The sequence below is a fragment of the Trichomycterus rosablanca genome, chromosome 23 (assembly GCF_030014385.1).
Source record: "Trichomycterus rosablanca isolate fTriRos1 chromosome 23, fTriRos1.hap1, whole genome shotgun sequence".
NCBI lineage: Eukaryota > Metazoa > Chordata > Actinopteri > Siluriformes > Trichomycteridae > Trichomycterus > Trichomycterus rosablanca.
In genome coordinates this window covers 14,511,517-14,534,379 of record NC_086010.1, presented here as the reverse complement: position 1 = coordinate 14,534,379, position 22,863 = coordinate 14,511,517, and the positions used below count along the sequence as shown (strand labels likewise).

Sequence of the window (22,863 nt, the reverse complement as noted above, 5' to 3'; positions counted from 1 at the left end):
GGATTCCAAAGCACTCCACTCTGTCTTGGACATCAATTTCGGTGACTCTCACCTGTACACCTATTACCTTTATCGACAGAGAATAAATTCTGGGTTAAATGAACAACCAAAAAAAGTTGGGACAGTAAGTATAACACAAATAACAGATTATATACACTGATCAACCATAACATTAAAACCACCTCCTTGTTTCTACTCTCACTGTCTATTTTATCAGCTCCACTTACCATATAGGAGCACTTTGTAGTTCTATTATTCAATGGTCAGGACCCCCATAGGACTACTACAAAGTAGGTTTTATTTAGGTGGTGGATCATTCTCAGCACTGCAGGGAAACTGATAGGTGGTGGTGTGTTAGTGTGTGTTGTGCTGGAGTTTTTAAACACAGTGTCCACTCACTGTCCACTCTATTAGACACTCCTACCTAGTTGGTCCACCTTGTAGATGTAAAGTCAGAGACCATCGCTCATCTATTGCTGCTGTTTGAGTTGGTCATCTTCTAGACCTTCATCAGTGGTCACTGGACACTGCCTACGGGGCGCTGTTGGTTGGATATATTTGGTTGGTGGACTATTCTCAGTCCAGCAGTGACAGTGAGGTGTTTAAAAACTCCAGCAGCGCTGCTATGTCTTATCCACTCATAACAGCACAACACACACTAACACACCACCACCATGTCAGTGTCACTGCAGTGCTGAGAATGATCCACCACCTAAATAATACCTGCTCTGTGGTGTTCCTGGGAGAGTAGCATGAAAGGGGGCATCTGCATCAAAAAAAGGCATCTGTGAGGGCACCATTTATGCTGAGGGGTACACAAGCAATTTGGAAAAAAACTTTATTAGCAATAAAGTAGCTTTGCATATACATTATGCAATATACATATTTAATAGAAGTTTATGGCCTTGCCCCACATAGACTACAGAGATTTCTCCAGATTTTCTGAATCCTTCCACAATAATATGCACAGTAGATGGTGAAAGACCTTAACTGTTGTCAATCTTGTATTGAAAAAACTGAATTGAACTGATTGACAGGTGTGGAAACCACAACCCAGCTATTACTATAATCTGGTAACAGGATCTTACCAGCAGGTCATTTAACTCCTGGATCATCAAACAGGATTTATTTATTGTTGTATCTCCAGTTCATCTCACTTGCATGTATTTGGACTGTGGGATAAAGCGACTGGCACCATCAGTATTGTCATTAAACTTAAAGGTGTTTAGTGGCCTTGCCTGCAGTCCCCCACCAAACTCATCAAATCATGTCTTAATAGACCTCCTAAAAAGGTCCTTCCTGAAATTGTTGAAACAAAATCAGAAGCATGTGTTTAATAATTTACATCTGTGTGGCTGGGTGAGGCTGTAATGCCAGGATTAATAAGTAGGTGGGTTGTCCACATACTTTTGGGCATTTCTGCATCTTGAGAGGAACCAGACTCACGACCCGCCCTGCTTTGGTAGCCTAGAGGATATATCTGAGTTCATTAGAATTGATGAGTTCTGGACTGAGCTGTGAGCGCGGTCACCGCTGATTCCCAACACATCTGGCAACCGAGCAGGAAAGGCGTTGTTGGCGCCTACAGGTTTCCTCTTCAAGTGGGTGAAAGGGGTCACGTCAGAGTCACCTTGGAGTAAAAAACACAGACGATGTGGTTAAACCTTGATATGAACAAAATCATTAATACATTGACTGTTTTACCACCGGTTTATCCTGATCAGGGTCACAGTGGGTGCAATTCACTGGGTGAAGGACAGGAAACACCCTGGAAAGGTCGGCAGTCAATCATAAGGCAAACACACACACGGCAACTTTGTATCTCCAGTTAACCTGACTGCATGTCTTGGACTGTGGGAGGAAACCGGAGATCCCGGAGGAAACCCACACGTACACAGGGAGGACATGCACACCACACAGAAAGGACCCAGATTGCTCCACCTGGGAACTGAACTCAGGACCTTCTTGCTGTGAGACGACATTGCTAGCCACCTAGCCAGATGTCAATGACGACAATGAGACTCCGCCCCCTAATTATTACAGCTTATCTGAAAGAGAGACCCCTGAATGGCAAATACTAATCAAAAGCCAGTGTAAATAAGTATGTTTTTAATTTGAGCTTAAAGGGACGGGTAAGGAAAATATTCCAAGGTTGTGGGGCTACATATAAGAACGCTCTCCCCCTTTCTGTGTGGAGTCCTATGGGTTTCCTCTGGGTGCTCCGGTTTCCTCCTAGAGTCCAAAGACGTGCAGCCGATTGCAGTTAAATTGGAGCTATTAGTCTGAATATGTGTGTGGGTTTTCCCTGTGATAGACTGGCAACCTGTCCAGGATGTTTCCTACCTTTTGCCCAGTGAATGGCACCCATCGTGACCCTGAAAAAGAAAAAAAAAAGTGATAGAAAATGACATTGCAATAATATAACCTTAAAATAATGAACACAATCGATAGGTACTTAGAAAAAAAAGACACACTCTAATAGGTACATAGAGCGTCAAGACACTAATATGTACATACAGTGTCAAGACACACTCTAATAGGTACATAGAACATCAAAACACACTCTAATAGGTACATAGAGCGGCAAGACACATCTAATAGGTACATAGAACGTTAAGAAACACTCTAATAGGTACATTGAACGTCAAGACACACTAAGAGGTACATAGAACATCATGAAACACTAATAAATACAAAGACCATCAAGACACACTCTAATAGGTACAAAGAGCATCAAGACACACTAATAAATACATAGAGCATCAAGACACACTAATAGATACATAGAGCATCAAGACACACTCTAATAGGTACAAAGAACATCAAGACACACTAGTAGGTACATAGAGCGTCAAGACACACTCTAATAAGTACACAGAGTCAAAACACTCTAATAGGTACATAGAGCATCAAGACACTAATAGGTACGTTGAACGTCAAAACACTCTAATAGGTACGTAAAGTATCAATAGATATATAGATAGATTCTTTATTGATCCATTGCAGGAAATTTCTTTGTTACAGCACCTTACATCAGACAACAACTTCTTGCATACATACAATTCACCAACAGTGTAAAAACAAGCAATAAAAATGTACATAATGATACTATATACATGTAAACACTTATGGTGCATGCATAGCATAGAAAATGTAGGTATTTATTATAAATTATTATGAATTATTTTAAATTATTATGAGTTGTTGAACAGTCTGATTGCAGATGTTCAGTCCTGCATTTGGAACTGAAGGTGCTCTGTCGAAACACCACCAGGGTGTGAAGTGGGTGTGAATGGTTTTTGATTATTGAGCTAAGCTTTGTGAGTTCCACAAGGTCTATCATGACTCTCAAATAGGTACATTAAGCATCAAAACACGCTAAAAGGGCCTACTAGACCCTGCTAGACCCTAATAGACCTTACTAAACTCAACAAGACCTTACTAGACCTTACTAGAAATTACTAGACCTTACAAGACCTTACTAGAACCTACAAGACCTTACTAGAACCTACAAGACCTTACTAGACCTTACTAGACTCAAATAGACCCTACTAGACCTCATTAGAAACTACTGCACCCTACTAGACCTTACTAGACCCTAATAGACCTTACTAGACTTTACTAGACACTAATAAACCTAACAAGACTCTTCTAGTAAAGTCTAGTATGGTATAATAGGGTCTAGTAGGGTTTAGTAATGTTTATTAAGGTCTAGTACTTACAAAAACCTACTAGACTTTACTAGGTTTTACTAGACCTTAATAAACCCTACAAAACATTATTAAACCTTATTAGAACTTACTAGACTTTATTAGACCCTACAAGATCCTAATTGACCTTACTAGATTTTACTAGACCCTACTAGAACTCACGAGACCTTACTAGACTCTACAAGACCTTACTAGACTCTACAAGACCTTACTAAACCCTAAAACACACTTCTACACTTTTCTAAACCTTACTAGACCCTACCAGACCCTACTAGACCTTAATAGACCTTAGAAGACTTTACCAGACCTTAATAGAGCTTACTAGACTTTACAAGACCTTCAAAGGACCTTAATAGATCTTACTAGACGTTACTAGACCTTACTAGGACCCTACTAGACTTTAATAGACCCTACAATACCTTAATAGACCTTAATAGACCTTACTAGACCTTACTAGATTTTGCTAGACTTTTCTAGACCCTACTAGATGTTACTAGACCCAACTAGACCTTACAGGACTTTATTAGACCCTACTAGACCTTACTAGATCCTATTAGACGTTAAAAGAACTTAATAGACCCTACTAGACCTTAGTAGACCTTACTAGACACTACAAGAAATGACTAAACCATACGTGAACATACTAGACCTTACTAGACTCTACTAGACCTTACTAGACTTTACTAGAGTTTAAAAAAACTGTACTAGACCCTACTAGATTTTACTAGAATTTACTGGACTCAACTAGAACCTACTAGACCTTAATTGTTCTTAACAAACCATATTAATTCTTACCAGACCTTCACAGACCCTACAAAAACATAACAAACATTAACAGACCCTACTAAACCGTAAAAGACAATTCAAGACTTTATTAGACCTTACTAGACCTTAACAGACCCTACTAGACTCTAACAGACTTTAACAGACCTTAACAGAGCATAGGAGACCTTAACAAACCCTACTAGACCTTAACAGACCCTAATAGAGCTTAAGAGACCCTACAACACCTTAACAAATCCTACAAGATGTTAAAAGACCCTACTATACTTTACTAGCCCTACCAGACCCTACTAGACCTTAACAGACCTTACTAGACCTTAACAGATCCTACAAGTCCTTAATATGCATTAACAGAACCTACTAGACCTTACTGGACCATACTAGACCTTATCAGACCCTACTAGACGTTAACAATTGCTAGTAATCATTACTAGACCTTTTCAGACCCTACTAGACCTTAAAAGACCCAAGTAAACCTTACTAGACCTTAACAGACCCTTCAAGACCCTACTAAAGCTTAACAGACCTTAACAATTTTTAACAGACATTAACAGACCTTAAAAGACCTAACTAAACCTTAACAGATTCTACTAGACCTTACAGGACCCTACTAGACCTTAAAAAACCACAAAAGACTGAACTAGACCTAAACAAACCCTATTAGACTTTAAAAGACCCTACTGAACCTTAACAGACCTTACTAGACCTTAAGAGACTTTAGAATACCTTAGCAGACCTGAAAAGACTTTAAAAGACCTTAACAGACCTTAAAAAACCTTACTACACCTTAACATACCTTTCTAGACATTAACATACCTTATTAGCCTTTAACAGACCTTCCTAGACATTAACAGACCATACTAGACCTTAACACACCTTACAAGACCTTAATAGATCTTAACATATGTTAACAGACCTTATTAGACCTTAACAGACCTTACTAGACCTTAAAATACCTTATTAGACCTTCAAAGACCTTACTAGACTTGAAGACATTACTAGACCTTAACATATCTAAATAGTCCTTAACAGAACTTACTAGACCATAACATACCTTACTAGACCTTAAGGAAAATTAACATACTTTAACAGACCTTACTAGACCTTATAAAAACTTATCAGAACTTACCAGACCTTAGTAGAACCACACAGACCTTACAAGACCTTAACAGACCTTAACATACCTTGAAATACCCTAACATACCTTACTACACCTAAACACACATTAACAGACCTCAAAATACCTTAAAATACCTTACTAGACCGTAAGACCTTAATAGACCTTACTAGACCTTGACAAACTTTACTAAACCTTAACAGATTTTCCTAGACTTTAACAGACCTTACTAGACCTTAAATACCTTACTAGACCTTAACAGACCTTACTAGACCTTACTAGACTTTAACATACATTACTAGACCTTAAAAGACCTTATTAGACCTTAAAATAGCTTACTAGAACTTAACATACCATACTAGACCTTAACAGACCTTACTAGACCTTAGTAGACCTCAACAGACCTTAACAGACCTTACAAGACCTTACAAGACCTTAACAGACCAAACTAGAAGTTAACAGACCTTACTAGACCTTAAAAGACTTTACTAGACCTTAACAGACCTAACTAGACCTTTACAGACCTTACTAGAACTTAACAGACCTTACTAGACTTTGCTGGACCTTGCAAGATCTTAACATACCTTACTAGACCTTAACAGACGTAACTTGAATTAAACATACCTTACTAGACCTTAACAGACCTTAAAAGACCTAAACAGACCTTAAAAGACCTAAACAGACCTTAAAAGACCTAAACAGACCTTAACATATTTAGCTAGACCTTAACATACCTTGCTAGACCTTAACAGTCCTTACTGGACCTTGACATAGCTTACTAGAGCTTAACAGACTTTACTAGACCTCAACATACCTTAACAGACTTTACCAAATTTTAACAGACCTTAACAGACCTTATTAGACCTTTACAGACCCTAACAGACTTTACTAGGCCTTAACAGAACTTAACCAGACCTTACAAGACCTTAACATAGCTTACTAGAGCTTAACAGACTTTACTAGACCTGAAAAGACCTTTAATATACTTTAACAGATCATACTAGACCTTAAAAGACTTTAACAAATTTTACAAGACCTTTAAATACCTTAACAGAACTTTCTAGACCTTAACAGACCTTAAAAGAACTTACTAGACCTTACCAGACCTTAGTAGACCTTAAGAGACCTTAATAAACCTTAACAAAACTTACTAGATTTTAACAGAACTTTATAGACTTTATTATCCTTTACTAGAACTTAACATACCTTTCTAAATCCTAAAAGACCTCAGTAGACTTTAAAAGACCTTACTAGAACATAACAGACCTTAAAAGACGTTTACATACCTTAAAAGACCTTTACAGACCTTACAAGACCTTAGCAGACCTTAATAAACCTTAACAAAACTTACTAGATTTTAACAGAACTTTAAAGACTTTATTATCCTTTACTAGAACTTAACATACCTTTCTAAATCCTAAAAGACCTCAGTAGACTTTAAAAGACCTTACTAGAACATAAGACCTTAAAAGACGTTTACATACCTTAAAAGACCTTTACAGACCTTACAAGACCTTAGCAGACCTTAATAAACAATAAAAGACCTTACTAGACCTTAACAGATTTTACTAGTCCTTAACAGATCTTATTAGACATTAACTTACCTTATCAGACCTTAAAAAACCTTAACAGAACTTTCTAGACCTTAACAGACCTTAACATACTTTACTAGACCTTAAAAAACCATAACAGAACTTAAGACCTTTACAGACCTTACAAGACCTTAACATACCTTAGCAGACCTTAATAAACAATAACAGACCTTAATAGACCTTAACAGATTTTACTAGACCTTAACAGATCTTATTAGACCTTAACTTACCTTACAGACCTTAAAAAAACTTAACATAACTTTCTAGACCTTAACAGACCTTAACATACTTTACTAGACCTTAAAAAACCATAACAGAACTTACTAGACTTTAACAGAAATTACTAGACCTTAACATACTTTACTAGAATTTAACATAACTTACTTGATCTTAACAGACCTTAACAGACCTTACTAGACCTAAGCAGACCGTAACATATTTAGCTAAACCTTTAAATTCCTTACTAAACCGTAACATGCATTACTAAACCTTAACAGATTTTATTAGACCTTGACTTACCTTACTAGACCTTACTAAACCTTACTAGACCTTAACAGACCTTATTAAACCTTAACAGACATTACTAGACCTTAACAGACTTTACTAGATGTTAATATACCTTAACAGACCAAACTAGACATTAAAAGAAATTAACATACCTTACTAGACCTTTATAAACAGTAAAATAACTTACTAGCCCTTAACAGACCTTAAAAGACCTTAACAGATCTTACTAGACCTTTACAGACCTTACTAGACCTTACTAGAACTTAAAAGACCTTTTTAGAGTTTAACAGACCTTATGAGACATTAACAGACATTACTAGACCTTACCAGATCTTAACATACCTTACTAGATCTTAACATACATTACTAAACCTTAACAAACCTTACTAGACCATAACATAGCTTACTGGACCTTAACATATCTTACTAGACCTTAACAGACCTTAAAAGACCTTAACAGACCTTAAAAGACCTTAGAATACATTACTAAACCCTAACAGACCTTACTTGAAATTAACATACCTTGCTAGACCTTAAAAGATATTACTAGAGCTTAACAGACTTTACTAGACCTTAACATGTCTTACCAGACCTGAACAAACCTTAACAGACTTTACAAGACCTTTATAAACCTTCAAAGACCTTACTAGATGTTATTAGACCTTAACAGACCTTACTAGACCCTATCAGACCTTAACAGATTTTACTAGATGTTAATATACCTTAACAGACCAAACTAGACATTAAAAGGCCTTAACATACCCTACTAGACCTTTTAAACCTTAACAGAACTTACTAGACCTTAACAGACTTTAATAGACCTTAACAGATCTTACTAGACCTTTACAGACCTTAGTAGACCTTAACAGACATCACTAGACCTTAGCAGATGTTACAAGATCTTACTAGACATTACCAGATCTTAACGGATCTTAGTAGACCTTAACATGCCTTAATAGAATTTAACAGACCTTAACAGAACGTACTAGACCTTATCAGACCTTAATAGACCTTAACAGACCTTACTAGACATAACAGACTTTACTAGACTTTTAAAGAACTTTACATGAACAGACCATACTAAACGTTTACAAAACCTTGACTTACTTTGGTAGACCATAACAGACCTTACTAGACCTTAAAAGACCTTAATATACCTTACTAGAACCTAAGAGACCTTACTAGACTTTAACAGACCTAAACATACCTTAACAGACCTAACTAGACTTTAACAGACTTTAACATATCTTACTAGACCTTAACAGACCTTACTAGAGCTTAAAAGACTTCAGCATACCTTACTAGACTTTAACAGATTTTAATAGAGCTAAAAAGACCTTACAAGGCCTTAAGACATTAAAAAACCTTAAGACATTGAAAGAACTTTCTAGAAGTTAACAGACCTTACTAAACCTTGACAGACATAAACAGACCTTAACATATTTGACTAGAGATGGGACGATCGATCGGCTATGAATCGGTATCGGCCGATTTTTAATCAAAATATGCTATCGGCGATCGGCGATATTTCCTAAAAGTAGCCGATTCGATCGTGTGATATATAAAGACCACGTTAAGTTAACAGCTCAGTGGATTGATCCAGACTTTGAGCTACGACGCGCAAACCATCACATCACCATTCATCAACCATCGTACAGAAACCACAGTGAAAGCTCTTCATGACCTAAAATAACATCATTAACGTTGTGCATCATACATACGATGTAATTTTGCTGATTGAAATATTTACTTTAAAAAGATAATTCAACCCGGTCACATCTGAGTCGATTCTATCAGCACGTTATATAAACTCCTGGTTCACTTTGGTAAATCGTAAGCGGTTCTTACTTGTGATGTAGATGAGAACAGAAAACGTTACAGAGCCAATCAGAGGCAAAAGTTTATTCATTACCAAATTCGTTAGTTCAGGATCATCTGCTAAACTTTTAGGGTAATCAGAACTTTTAGCTCCACAGACGGAACGAGTCTGACTCGGTGACCGCTCTGTGGTAATAGCGGTTTAATTAAGCTTTTTAATTAAGCTTTTTAATGTAAGAAAGTCACACAAAATGTTCTGTAGTAGCTGGTGTTTATTTAAAACCACAGCATTTATTAATAACAGTAAAAACGGTGAGAGAAACTTACGCGTCACATTCGACTCCTGAATCAGAATCATTTAAAGCGACACTGTGAACAAAGCGGTTTTTTTAAAGAAACACACACACGCTGTTGCTTTCGGTTTATTTTCACTGTGAGGCTCTTTTTAAGTTTTTTTCAGACTAAACTGGATAACATTAAACCTGTGTGTGTGTGTGTGGTCAGTTAGACTAATAAGATATGTCTCCTGTGGGTGAAAAAAATAATTGTTTGGTTACTTTATTATTTACTGCTGATTTTGCGCTAAAAATTGCATGTCACCCCACCCCCCCCACCCCCGATCGAAATCGACTATCGTCCGATTGCCCTGAAAGGAGATCGGAGATCGCAATCGGTGCCAAAAACCCCGATCGTCCCATCTCTATATTTGACTAGATTTTTCCAGACCTTTACATACATTAGTAGACCTTAACAGACCTTAACAAACCTTATTAGACATTAACATACCTCAGTACACAATAACAGACCTTACTAAACCTTAACAGACCTTAACATACCTTAAGACTTTAACAGACCTTAACATACCTTAATAGATCATGAAAGACCTTAACATATCTTACTAAACCTAAATAGACCTTAGTAGATCTTAACAGACCTTAATATATCTTAATAGACCTTAACATACCTTAACAGACCTTAAGACCTTAACAGACCTTGACATACCTTAACAGACCTTGACAGACCTTGACATACCTTAACAGACCTCAAAAGACCTTAACAAATAACAGACCTTAGTAGACCTTAACAGACCTTACTAGACCTTGACAGACCATAACAGACCTTAACATATCTGACTAGACTTTACCAGACCTTTACATACATTACTAGACCCTAACAAACCTAAACAGATCTTAAAAGACCTTAAGACCTTACTAGACATTAACATACCTCACTACACTTTAACAGACCTTAACATACCTTAACAAACCTTACTAAACCTTAACAGACCTTAACAGATCATGAAAGACCTTAACATATCTTACTAAACCTTAATAGACCGTATTAGGTCTTAATAGACCTTAACATACCTTAACAGACCTTAAAAGACCTTACAAAACCTTACAAGACCTTTACAGACCTTAAAAGACCTTAACAGATGATAACAGACCTTAATAGACCTTAACAGAACTTACCAGACCTTATCAGGCCTTACTAGACCTAAACAGATTTTACTAGACATTGACAGACCTTACTAGACCTTAAAAGACCTTACTAAGCATTAAAAGACCTTATTAGACCTTTATAGACCTTTCTAAACCTAAACAGATCTTAAGATACCTCACTACACCTTAACAGACCTTAACATACCTTACAAGACCTTAACATACCTTACTAGATCTTAACATATTTCACTAGACCTTAACATACCTCACTAGACCTTAATAGACCTTACTAGACTTTAACAGACATTACTAGACCTTAATATACCTTACTAGACCTTAACAGACCTTACTAGACTTTAACAGACCTTACTAGACTTTAACAGACCTTACTAGACCTTAATATACCTTTTTACACTTTAACATATTTTACAAGACCTTAAAAGACCTTACTAAACTTTAACTGACATTTCTAGACCTTAACAAACCATACTAGACCTTAAGAGACCCTACCATACCTTAACAGACCTTAAAATATCTTAAAAGACCTTACTAGACCTTTACAGAACTTACTAGACCTTAACAGACCTTAACATACCTTAACAGACCTAACTAGACCTTAAAAAATCTTAACATACCTTACTAGACCTTACTAGACCTTAAAAGACCTTAATATACCTTACTGGACCTTATCAGAATTTAACATACTTTACTAGACTTAAACATGCCTGACTAAACATTAACAGACCTTACCAGACCTAAATAGACCTTAACAGAACTTACTAGACCTTAACAGACTTTACTAGACGTTTACATACCTTAACAGATATTACTAGACCTTAACATACCTTTCTACACGTTAACAGACCTCACAAGACTTTAACATAACTTAAAAGACCTTACTAGACCTTAACAAACCTTAAGAGAGCTTAACACTTAACATATCTGACTAGACCTTAAAAGACCTTAACAGAACTTAACATACCTTAACAGACCTTGCTAGACTTTAACAGACCTTAACATACCTTACTAGACCTTAACATACCTTAAGACATTAAAAAACCTTAACAGACCTTAACATACCTTACTAGACTTTATCAGACCAAACATACCTTAATAGACCTTAACAGACCTTAAAATACCTTACTAGACCTTAACACACCTTAACATATCTTACTAGATCTTAAGACCATAACATATCTTACTAGATCTTATCAGTTCTTAACATACCTTACTAGACCTTACTAAACCTTAACAGACTATCACATACCTTAACAGACCTTACTAGACTTTAACAGACCTTAACATAGCTTAACAGACCTTAACATAGCTTAACAGACCTTAACATAGCTTAACAGACCTTAACATAGCTTAACAGACCTTACTAGACCTTAACAGTATTTAACATACGTTACTAGACTTTAACAGACCTTAACAGATCTTACCATACTTTAAAAGACCTTAGTAAACCTTAACAGACCTTAACATAGCTTAACAGACTATACTAGACCTTGACAGACCTCAACATATCTGACTAGACCTTACCAGACTTTTACATACCTTAACAGACCTTACAAGACCTTAAGAGACCTTAACATACATAACTAGACCATAACAGATCTTTTTAGATCTTAACATAACTTAATAGACCTTAAAAGACCTTAGAAGACCTTAACATACCTTATTAGACATAAACATACCTTACTAAACCTTAACAAACATTAGACCTTAACATACCTTAACAGACCTAACTAGACCTTATAAGAAATTAACATACTTTATTAGACCTTAAAATACCTTAAAAGACTTTAATAAACCTTAACATACCTTAGAATACCTTTTGAGACCTTAAAAGACCTTAACTTATCACACTAGACCTTAACAGACCTTACTAGACTTAAAAGTACCCTTCTACACATTAACAGACCTTAACAGACCTTAATAAACATCAACAGAACTTACTAGAAATTAAAAGAAGTTAGACCTTAACTAAACTTACTAGACCTTAACGGACCTTAACATGCCTTAACAGATCTTTCTTGACCTTAATAGACATAAACAGACCTTACTAGACCTTAACAGACATTACTAGACCTAAACCGACTTTAACATACCTTACTAGACCATACTAGACGTTTACAGAAATACCAGACCTTAAAAGACTTTAACATACCTTACTTGACCTTAACATACAATACCAGACCTTAACATACCTTAGAAGACCTTAACAGACCTTACTACACCTTCACAGACCTTTCTAAACCTTAACAGACCTTACTAGAACTTAACATACCTTACAAGACCTTAAGAAATCTGACTAGACCCTACCAGACATTTACAAACTTTACTAGATCTTAACAGACCTTACTAGACCTTAAAAGACCTTACTTAGCATTAAAAGACCTTATTAGACCTTTATAGACCTTTCTAAACCTAAACAGATCTTAAGATACCTCACTACACCTTAACAGACCTTAACATACCTTACAAGACCTTAACATACCTTACTAGATCTTAACATATTTCACTAGACCTTAACATACCTCACTAGACCTTAATAGACCTTACTAGACTTTAACAGACATTACTAGACCTTAATATACCTTACTAGACCTTAACAGACCTTACTAGACTTTAACAGACCTTACTAGACTTTAACAGACCTTACTAGACCTTAATATACCTTTTTACACTTTAACATATTTTACAAGACCTTAAAAGACCTTACTAAACTTTAACTGACATTTCTAGACCTTAACAAACCATACTAGACCTTAAGAGACCCTACCATACCTTAACAGACCTTAAAATATCTTAAAAGACCTTACTAGACCTTTACAGAACTTACTAGACCTTAACAGACCTTAACATACCTTAACAGACCTAACTAGACCTTAAAAAATCTTAACATACCTTACTAGACCTTACTAGACCTTAAAAGACCTTAATATACCTTACTGGACCTTATCAGAATTTAACATACTTTACTAGACTTAAACATGCCTGACTAAACATTAACAGACCTTACCAGACCTAAATAGACCTTAACAGAACTTACTAGACCTTAACAGACTTTACTAGACGTTTACATACCTTAACAGATATTACTAGACCTTAACATACCTTTCTACACGTTAACAGACCTCACAAGACTTTAACATAACTTAAAAGACCTTACTAGACCTTAACAAACCTTAAGAGAGCTTAACACTTAACATATCTGACTAGACCTTAAAAGACCTTAACAGAACTTAACATACCTTAACAGACCTTGCTAGACTTTAACAGACCTTAACATACCTTACTAGACCTTAACATACCTTAAGACATTAAAAAACCTTAACAGACCTTAACATACCTTACTAGACTTTATCAGACCAAACATACCTTAATAGACCTTAACAGACCTTAAAATACCTTACTAGACCTTAACACACCTTAACATACAGTCATGGCCAAAAGTGTTGGCACCCTTGAATTTTTTCCAGAAAATGAAGTATTCCTCCTAGAAAATTATTGCAATTACACATGTTTTGTTATACACATGTTTATTTCCTTTGTGTGTATTGGAACAACACAAAAAAGCAGAGAACAAAAGGCAAATTTGACATAATTTCACACAAAACTCCAAAAATGGGCCGGACAAAATTATTGGCACCCTTTCAAAATTGTGGGTAAATAACTTTGTTTCAAGCATGTGATGCTCGTTTAAACTCACCTGTGGCAAGTAACAGGTGTGGGCAATATAAAAATCACACCTAAAACCAAATAAAAAGGAGAGAAGTTGACTCAGTCTTTGCATTGTGTGTCTGTGTGTGCCACACTAAGAATGGAGAACAGAAAGAGGAGAAGAGAACTGTCTGAGGACTTGAGAACCAAAATTGTGGAAAAATATCAACAATCTCAAGGTTACAAGTCCATCTCCAGAGATCTTGATGTTTCTTTGTCCACGGTGCGCAACATAATCAAGAAGTTTACAACCCATGGCACTGTAGCTAATCTCCCTGGACGTGGACGGAAGAGAAAAATTTATGAAAGGTTGCAACGCAGGATAGTCCGGATGGTGGATAAGCAGCCCCAATCAAGTTCCAAAGAAATTCAAGCTGTCCTGCAGGCTCAGGGTGCATCAGTGTCAGCGCGAACTATCCGTCGACATTTGAATGAAATGAAACGCTATGGCAGGAGACCCAGGAGGACCACACTGCTGACACAGAGACATAAAAAAGCTAGACTGCAGTTTGCCAAAATGTACGTGAGTAAGCCAAAATCCTTCTTGGAAAACGTCTTGTGGACAGATGAGACCAAGATAGAGCTTTTTGGTAAAGCACATCATTCTACTGTTTACCGAAAACGGAATGAGGCCTACAAAGAAAAGAACACAGTACCTACAGTCAAATATGGTGGAGGTTCAAAGATGTTTTGGGGTTGTTTTGCTGCCTCTGGCCCTGGGTGCCTTGACTGTGTGCAAGGCATCATGAAATCTGAAGATTACCAAAGGATTTTGGGTCGCAATGTAGGGCACAGTGTCAGAAAGCTGGGTTTGTGTCCTAGGTCATGGGTCTTCCAGCAGGACAATGACCCCAAACATACTTCAAAAAGCACCCAGAAATGGATGGAAACAAAGCGCTGGAGAGTTCTGAAGTGGCCAGCAATGAGTCTGGATCTAAATCCCATTGAACACCTGTGGAGAGATCTTAAAATTACTGTTGGGAGAAGGCACCCTTCAAATAAGAGAGAACTGGAGCAGTTTGCAAAAGAAGAGTGGTCCAGAATTCCAGTTGAGAGGTGTAAGAAGCTTGTTGATGGTTATAGGAAGCGATTGATTTCAGTTATTTTTTCCAAAGCGTGTGCAACCAAATATTAAGTTGAGGGTGCCAATAATTTTGTCCGGCCCATTTTTGGAGTTTTGGAGTTGAAATTATGTCAAATTTGCCTTTTCTTCTCTGCTTTTTTGTGTTGTTCCAATACACACAAAGGAAATAAACATGTGTATAACAAAACGTGTAATTGCAATAATTTTCTGGGAGAAATACTTCATTTTCTGGAAAAATTTCAGGGGTGCCAACACTTTCGGCCATGACTGTATCTTACTAGATCTTAAGACCATAACATATCTTACTAGATCTTATCAGTTCTTAACATACCTTACTAGACCTTACTAAACCTTAACAGACTATCACATACCTTAACAGACCTTACTAGACTTTAACAGACCTTAACATAGCTTAACAGACCTTAACATAGCTTAACAGACCTTAACATAGCTTAACAGACCTTAACATAGCTTAACAGACCTTACTAGACCTTAACAGTATTTAACATACGTTACTAGACTTTAACAGACCTTAACAGATCTTACCATACTTTAAAAGACCTTAGTAAACCTTAACAGACCTTAACATAGCTTAACAGACTATACTAGACCTTGACAGACCTCAACATATCTGACTAGACCTTACCAGACTTTTACATACCTTAACAGACCTTACAAGACCTTAAGAGACCTTAACATACATAACTAGACCATAACAGATCTTTTTAGATCTTAACATAACTTAATAGACCTTAAAAGACCTTAGAAGACCTTAACATACCTTATTAGACATAAACATACCTTACTAAACCTTAACAAACATTAGACCTTAACATACCTTAACAGACCTAACTAGACCTTATAAGAAATTAACATACTTTATTAGACCTTAAAATACCTTAAAAGACTTTAATAAACCTTAACATACCTTAGAATACCTTTTGAGACCTTAAAAGACCTTAACTTATCACACTAGACCTTAACAGACCTTACTAGACTTAAAAGTACCCTTCTACACATTAACAGACCTTAACAGACCTTAATAAACATCAACAGAACTTACTAGAAATTAAAAGAAGTTAGACCTTAACTAAACTTACTAGACCTTAACGGACCTTAACATGCCTTAACAGATCTTTCTTGACCTTAATAGACATAAACAGACCTTACTAGACCTTAACAGACATTACTAGACCTAAACCGACTTTAACATACCTTACTAGACCATACTAGACGTTTACAGAAATACCAGACCTTAAAAGACTTTAACATACCTTACTTGACCTTAACATACAATACCAGACCTTAACATACCTTAGAAGACCTTAACAGACCTTACTACACCTTCACAGACCTTTCTAAACCTTAACAGACCTTACTAGAACTTAACATACCTTACAAGACCTTAAGAAATCTGACTAGACCCTACCAGACATTTACAAACTTTACTAGATCTTAACAGACCTTAATATACCTTACTAGACTTTAACAAACCTTTACAGACCTTACTACACCTTAATAGACCTAACAAGACTCTAATTGACCTCACTAAACCTAAAAAGACCTTAAGATACCTTACTAGACCTTAACTGACTTTAACAGACCTTAACATGCCTTTACAGACCTTTCTAGACCTTAACATACCTTACAAGACTTTAAAAGACTTTAATAGACCTAAAAAGACCTTAACAGACCTTACTAGACTTTAACATACTATACTAGATTTTAACATACCTTACTAGACCTTAATATACCTTATCAGACCGTAACAGACTTTACTAGACCTTAACAGACTTTACTAGACCTTAACAGACTTTACTAGATCTTAACAGACTTTACTAGACCATAATAGACCTTAACAGACCTTACTGTACCTTACTGTACCTTAACTAATTTTACTAGACCTTAACAGACCTTACTGTACCTTAACTAATTTTACTAGAACCTAACAGACCTTACTAGACTTTAACAGACCTTACTGGACCTCAACAGACCTTACTAGACTTTAACAGACATTACTAGACCTTAACAGACATTACTAGACCTTAATAGACCTGAACAGACCTTACTGGACCTTAACAGACCTTACTGGACTTTAACAGACCTTACTGGACCTTAACAGACTTTACTAGACCATATAAGGCCTTACTAGACCTTAACAGATCTTACTAGACATTAATTGACCTTAAAAGGCTTTAAAAGGACTTACTAGACTTTACCAGACTTAACTAGACTTTAACAGACCTTACTACACCTCAACAGACCTTACTAGACCTTAAAAAGCCTTATTAGACTTTAAAAGACCTAAAGAGACCTTACCAGACCTTAGCAGACTTTAACAGATCTTACAAGATTTTTACAGGCCTTACTAGACCTTAACAGACCATACCAGACCAACACGGTGGATATTAGCGGCTAAATGAGTTCAACAGCTGTGAGTGAACGAGCATCCACAGTTAAAAAAGAAGCAGTAGAAATAGTTGATGAGGAAAAACTAGACTCTTTTTTTCTGTACTCTTCAAGCACAACACCTGATCTAGCAAATTCTGCAGCAACTCTAAGCACTTTTGTTCGAAAATGTTTACATACAAATAATAATCAGTCCATGTTGTGGATTAAAGTTGGGACCAGAGGTGGAAAGTAACGAATTACATTTACTCGTGTTACTGTAATTGAGTAGTTTTTTTGTGTACTTGTACTTTTTAAAGTAGATTTCACAGCCTGTAATTTTACTTTTACTGAAGTATGTTTTGTATTAGGAATTGTAATTCGCTACATTTTAAATAAGATCCGTTACTGAGTAAAATAATAAACGCTAAAGAAATCGCGTCTGAGAAACTGCTGCAGTGAATTCTGCAACGGGGAGTCGAATCTTTTGTCTCGGTTCCTTTAAAGAGCCGTGTATATATATACATAACGACTCCCAGAATCGATTCCTTTATTTCAGTTTAAAGGGCCGTTCAATAGATTCAAATCATTCTACGACACATCACTAGTGGTTATAGTTTGAAAAAGTTTTATGGGACTAAAATGACACATTACACATCCCTAAATGTTTTAAATGTTGTATCAACATGTTTCTTCTATTATATTTGAATTAAAAACAACTATTGTGAGATTTATATCCACTTGTCATGTTTGCATTACACAGAAGAGACCCCTCCTCTCCTGTTAAAAAAGTAACTAAGTAAAGTTAACTCTGAGTACATTTTAAATGAGTTACCTTTTACTTGAGTAGATTTTTAGACTAGTAACTTTACTCGTACTTAAGTAAAAATTCATTAAAGTAATAGTACTTTTACTTGTACAATATTTTAGTACTCTTTCTACCTCTGGTTAAGACATATGTTAATATATTATATATTGTCAAAGCTTCTGTTTATTTGAGAATGATGTGTTTTTGTCTGTATACAAATGCTGAATACAAGTAAAAGGTAAAAGCTAATTTATTTGTATTATTATTATTATTTCTAAAATATTATGTAGTTGTAAAGGGTGAGATTTCATAGACTTTTGCAGGGTTCAGAGGTTTGCAGATACAGCCTTTCAATGTTGGTGTTCCTGGCAGTTTTTCTGACATTTGTATTATTCATATCGATATCGGAATTATATCGTATCGACCGAAATTAGGAGTTATATCGTGATATAAATTTTAGCCATATCGTCCAGCCCTAATTCACTGTTGACCTTTTGGACACAACCAACCATGTCCTTTATACACATTTGGACACAACTCAACTGTCCTCTCCTCATGAGAGACATACAGTAGATCAACTTAATACAGAAATCAGACATTTTGCTTATTCTCAATCACCAAAGTATCCACAATGTCTGTTCAACCATCACATGACAACAGTTCCAACCCTCAAGGACCCAAATCACTCCAGTGATCGTTACAACCTTTACACAGTGACACGTTTTGGGGTGCAGCCTTTTATGTCAATCAGGTGTGGTTAGCCTTCCCTTTCATCAATTCAAGTCAACTTCAACTTCAACTCCAAAACAAATGTTTCAACGCCAGTCTATCAGTGTTATCGACGTTTCTCAAACACTGCTTTTCATACCGGTCATCTGACTCCCCATCTTGGATCCGTGCAATGCAATGCAAATCTATGTTTTTCACTTGGTTAGTAAGCAATTAAGTGCGTTCTTTGAGCTTCAGATTCACTTCATTCATGCTGTGGTTGCCGAGTTGCCACGAATAAACAAAGTAAGGGTTTAATGTTCATCATTACACCCTGAAAGGAGTTATGTTGGGTAATTTGGATTTTTAGCCTGTCAGTTTCACTGATCAGGGTAATACCTAATATTTCACATCAGATCTCACCCCAGTAAATTCACTGGACAATGATCTGACAGTAGAAAGGAAAATTTGAAAGGCTCAAGGCCTTGCAAATGGCATTTTGACAGCACTGAATAATATTCAGTAACCGTGACTCCTGTTGCCCCAACTGAATGCATGAATCTTCCACTTTTCTTTGGAATGACCTCAAACACATCAGTTCTAATGGCTGAACTCCCTTCTCCTGAGTCTACCAAAACTGTCACACTACCATTCACAAAAATTGAAATCATAGGCATTTTAAGGTTCAGAATATTTAGCATATGTTCCTTCAGGAAAATACTTTTGTTCTATATGTTTTATAGCTACTTGGATCTTATCATTTAACAGGTATAGGTGTTAGCATAGAAAATTCTGACTCACCAGACCCTTTTGCTTTGTCCTCAGTCCGGTCCTCCTCCATCATTCAGTCTTCTCCATAGTTCTCAACTCTTTTACTCATTTGTTGGCCCAGTGTCCTTTTTTTTTTGCAAATGAAGCATTTGTTGTTGTCCTTATGACTGCAGGTGACATTTTGCTGTGTGAAATTGTCTGTTATCCAGTCTATTCTGACGTGAAATGTCCACGCCCAGCTTCTGACCCATTAGACTTCTGAGTTCATTTGTGGTAGGTCTCAGCTCCTGAAAGAACTTTTCTCCTCCAACTTCACAAGGATCTGTCAGTAGTTGGGACACCTCAGGGATGTCGTTCTCCGTCCACGGACGATGAACCACCATTGCATGTCCATTTGGTCCTGCTACTTTAATCACGGAAAAATGTAGCATGTCTTTATTGTCCATCTTTATTCTCCTTCAAACGATATTCACCAGTCGAGCGAGTGTGAAGGGACGAAAAGAAGTTGGATTAGAACAGGTCCTCTCTATCCTCACTGGGCGGGTCATAGGTTGTAGTTAGCACAGCTGAGCTTTCTGCTTCAGGTTTGGAAGGCAGGTCTAGTAGATTATTACGTGGAGATCTTGGGCGGTGCTGTTCAGGAGGTGGAATGGCACCCTCATGGCTTCTTGCCTCAGCTTCCTGTTGAACTTGCACTCGTCTCTGTGCTGGAGGACACGGACCGGGACACCAGTCTAGGTCTGGGTCTGAAACAGATTTTACACACTAGACATCTGCTTTGTTAGTTTTACATACTGCTTGCGACTTCTGTGCACGTTTCTTAGACTCAATAACCTACATACCAAAACCTTCACAGTAAAACATCCCTTCTCTCTTTTTTTTTTTTTTCTAACTACTTTTCAACATTTCTAATTGTCTTTCACTAAACCTACCTTTGGAAGAAAAACCACACTCTTTTATCCAAATTCAAATTTGGTTATTGCTGCTTTACCATAATTAACATACACTAACCACACATTTGGTTCATCATACACATCTAAGAAAAATTTCTGTTTGCTTTTGCAACTCCCCATTATGCCTTTTGTGTCAATCCAGCCAATTTTAATTGTCGCTCTTGAATCACCCGAACACATAAATACACCCCGTATTTCATTAAATATATCCCATATTTAACTTCTATGTTCGTTGTACACCACCTAAAAACATAAATACATTCCGTATTTCATTAAATATATCCCATATTTTACTTCTGTGTTTAGGACTGACTTGTTTTTTCTCCCAGGAGACATATTGCACTAGGTTCGTCAACCTGTGGCAGATTTTCTATCCAAGAAATACTGCTAAACCGAGTCAACACCCCATCGACCCTTGCTGGCCATCCCGACCATTAACAAAATCCAAGTCTAAATTTTGTTACTTGTGTGATTCACCACGTACAATTATATTAAATGTTTAATTCACTTCCTTTCTATAAAATGATAGTAACCAAGGCGGCAGACGAAGTCTGGTCCTGCAACGCAGAATGCCAATTAGGCGTTTCAGATGAAGTGAAGTCCTTCAGGATACCGACGCCTGTATCCCCCAGAACTTCTCAGCCGTCCAAGGAACGGGGTCCCATCTGGGGTGCCATGTTGTTGTGGGAATTCAAAATAACCCCTTAAAGATTGACACAGACAACCGGGATAATGATAAAAGCAAATAATCAATTCATTACTCAGCTGAGGGTCAATCTCAATGCAAATGCCTTTACAGGAGAGAAAGGGCGACCTGTCTGCCCTATCACAGTATTTATACCCCGCTTACTGCCCCTTCAGGCTAACTCTGCTCAGCAACCCAGCTCAAGGTCAACTTCCCAAACCAAACTTCTTTATCATCCTACAAGAATAGTCATTTTGTTAGAAACATGGCGTACTGCCACAACAATGCACCAGTATCAAAACCCTGCGTGCACCCCCGCACACACAATCCTGACACCCATGCATTCCCACGAAAGCAAGAAGCCCATGCCAAGGTCAACATATCTCTGCCCTTAAGAAACCTTCCAAAAGTCTCTTCTACCTCTGCTAATTGAACTAAGAAAGCAGAAACTTATAAGTTTAATGCAAATAACTAATACAATTTAAAATTTCCATTCACACTAGACCTTAGTAAACCTTAAAAAACCTTAGTAGACCTTAAGACTTTACTGGACCCTAAAAGACCTTACTAGACCTTATCAGGCCTTACTAGACCTTACTAAACCTTACAAAACCTTAGTAGACCTTAACAGACTTTACTACACATTAACAGACCTTAACAGACCTTACTAGACCTTACTAAACCTTACAAAACCTTAGTAGACCTTAACAGACTTTACTAGACCTTAACAGACCTTACTAGACCTTAGCAACCCTTACTAGAGCCTTACAA

General features: G+C 36.7%; 1 long non-coding RNA gene across 1 annotated transcript; it reads right to left on the bottom strand.

Annotated features, from left to right (window-relative positions):
* Positions 1–821: 821 nt before the first annotated feature.
* On the bottom strand, positions 822–21,349 carry LOC134301096 (uncharacterized). The gene is made up of 2 exons (XR_010007415.1): positions 20,485–21,349; positions 822–1,630 (listed from the first exon to the last, which is right to left on the bottom strand). It is a non-coding gene; the product is annotated as an uncharacterized LOC134301096 (long non-coding RNA).
* Positions 21,350–22,863: the final 1,514 nt, after the last annotated feature.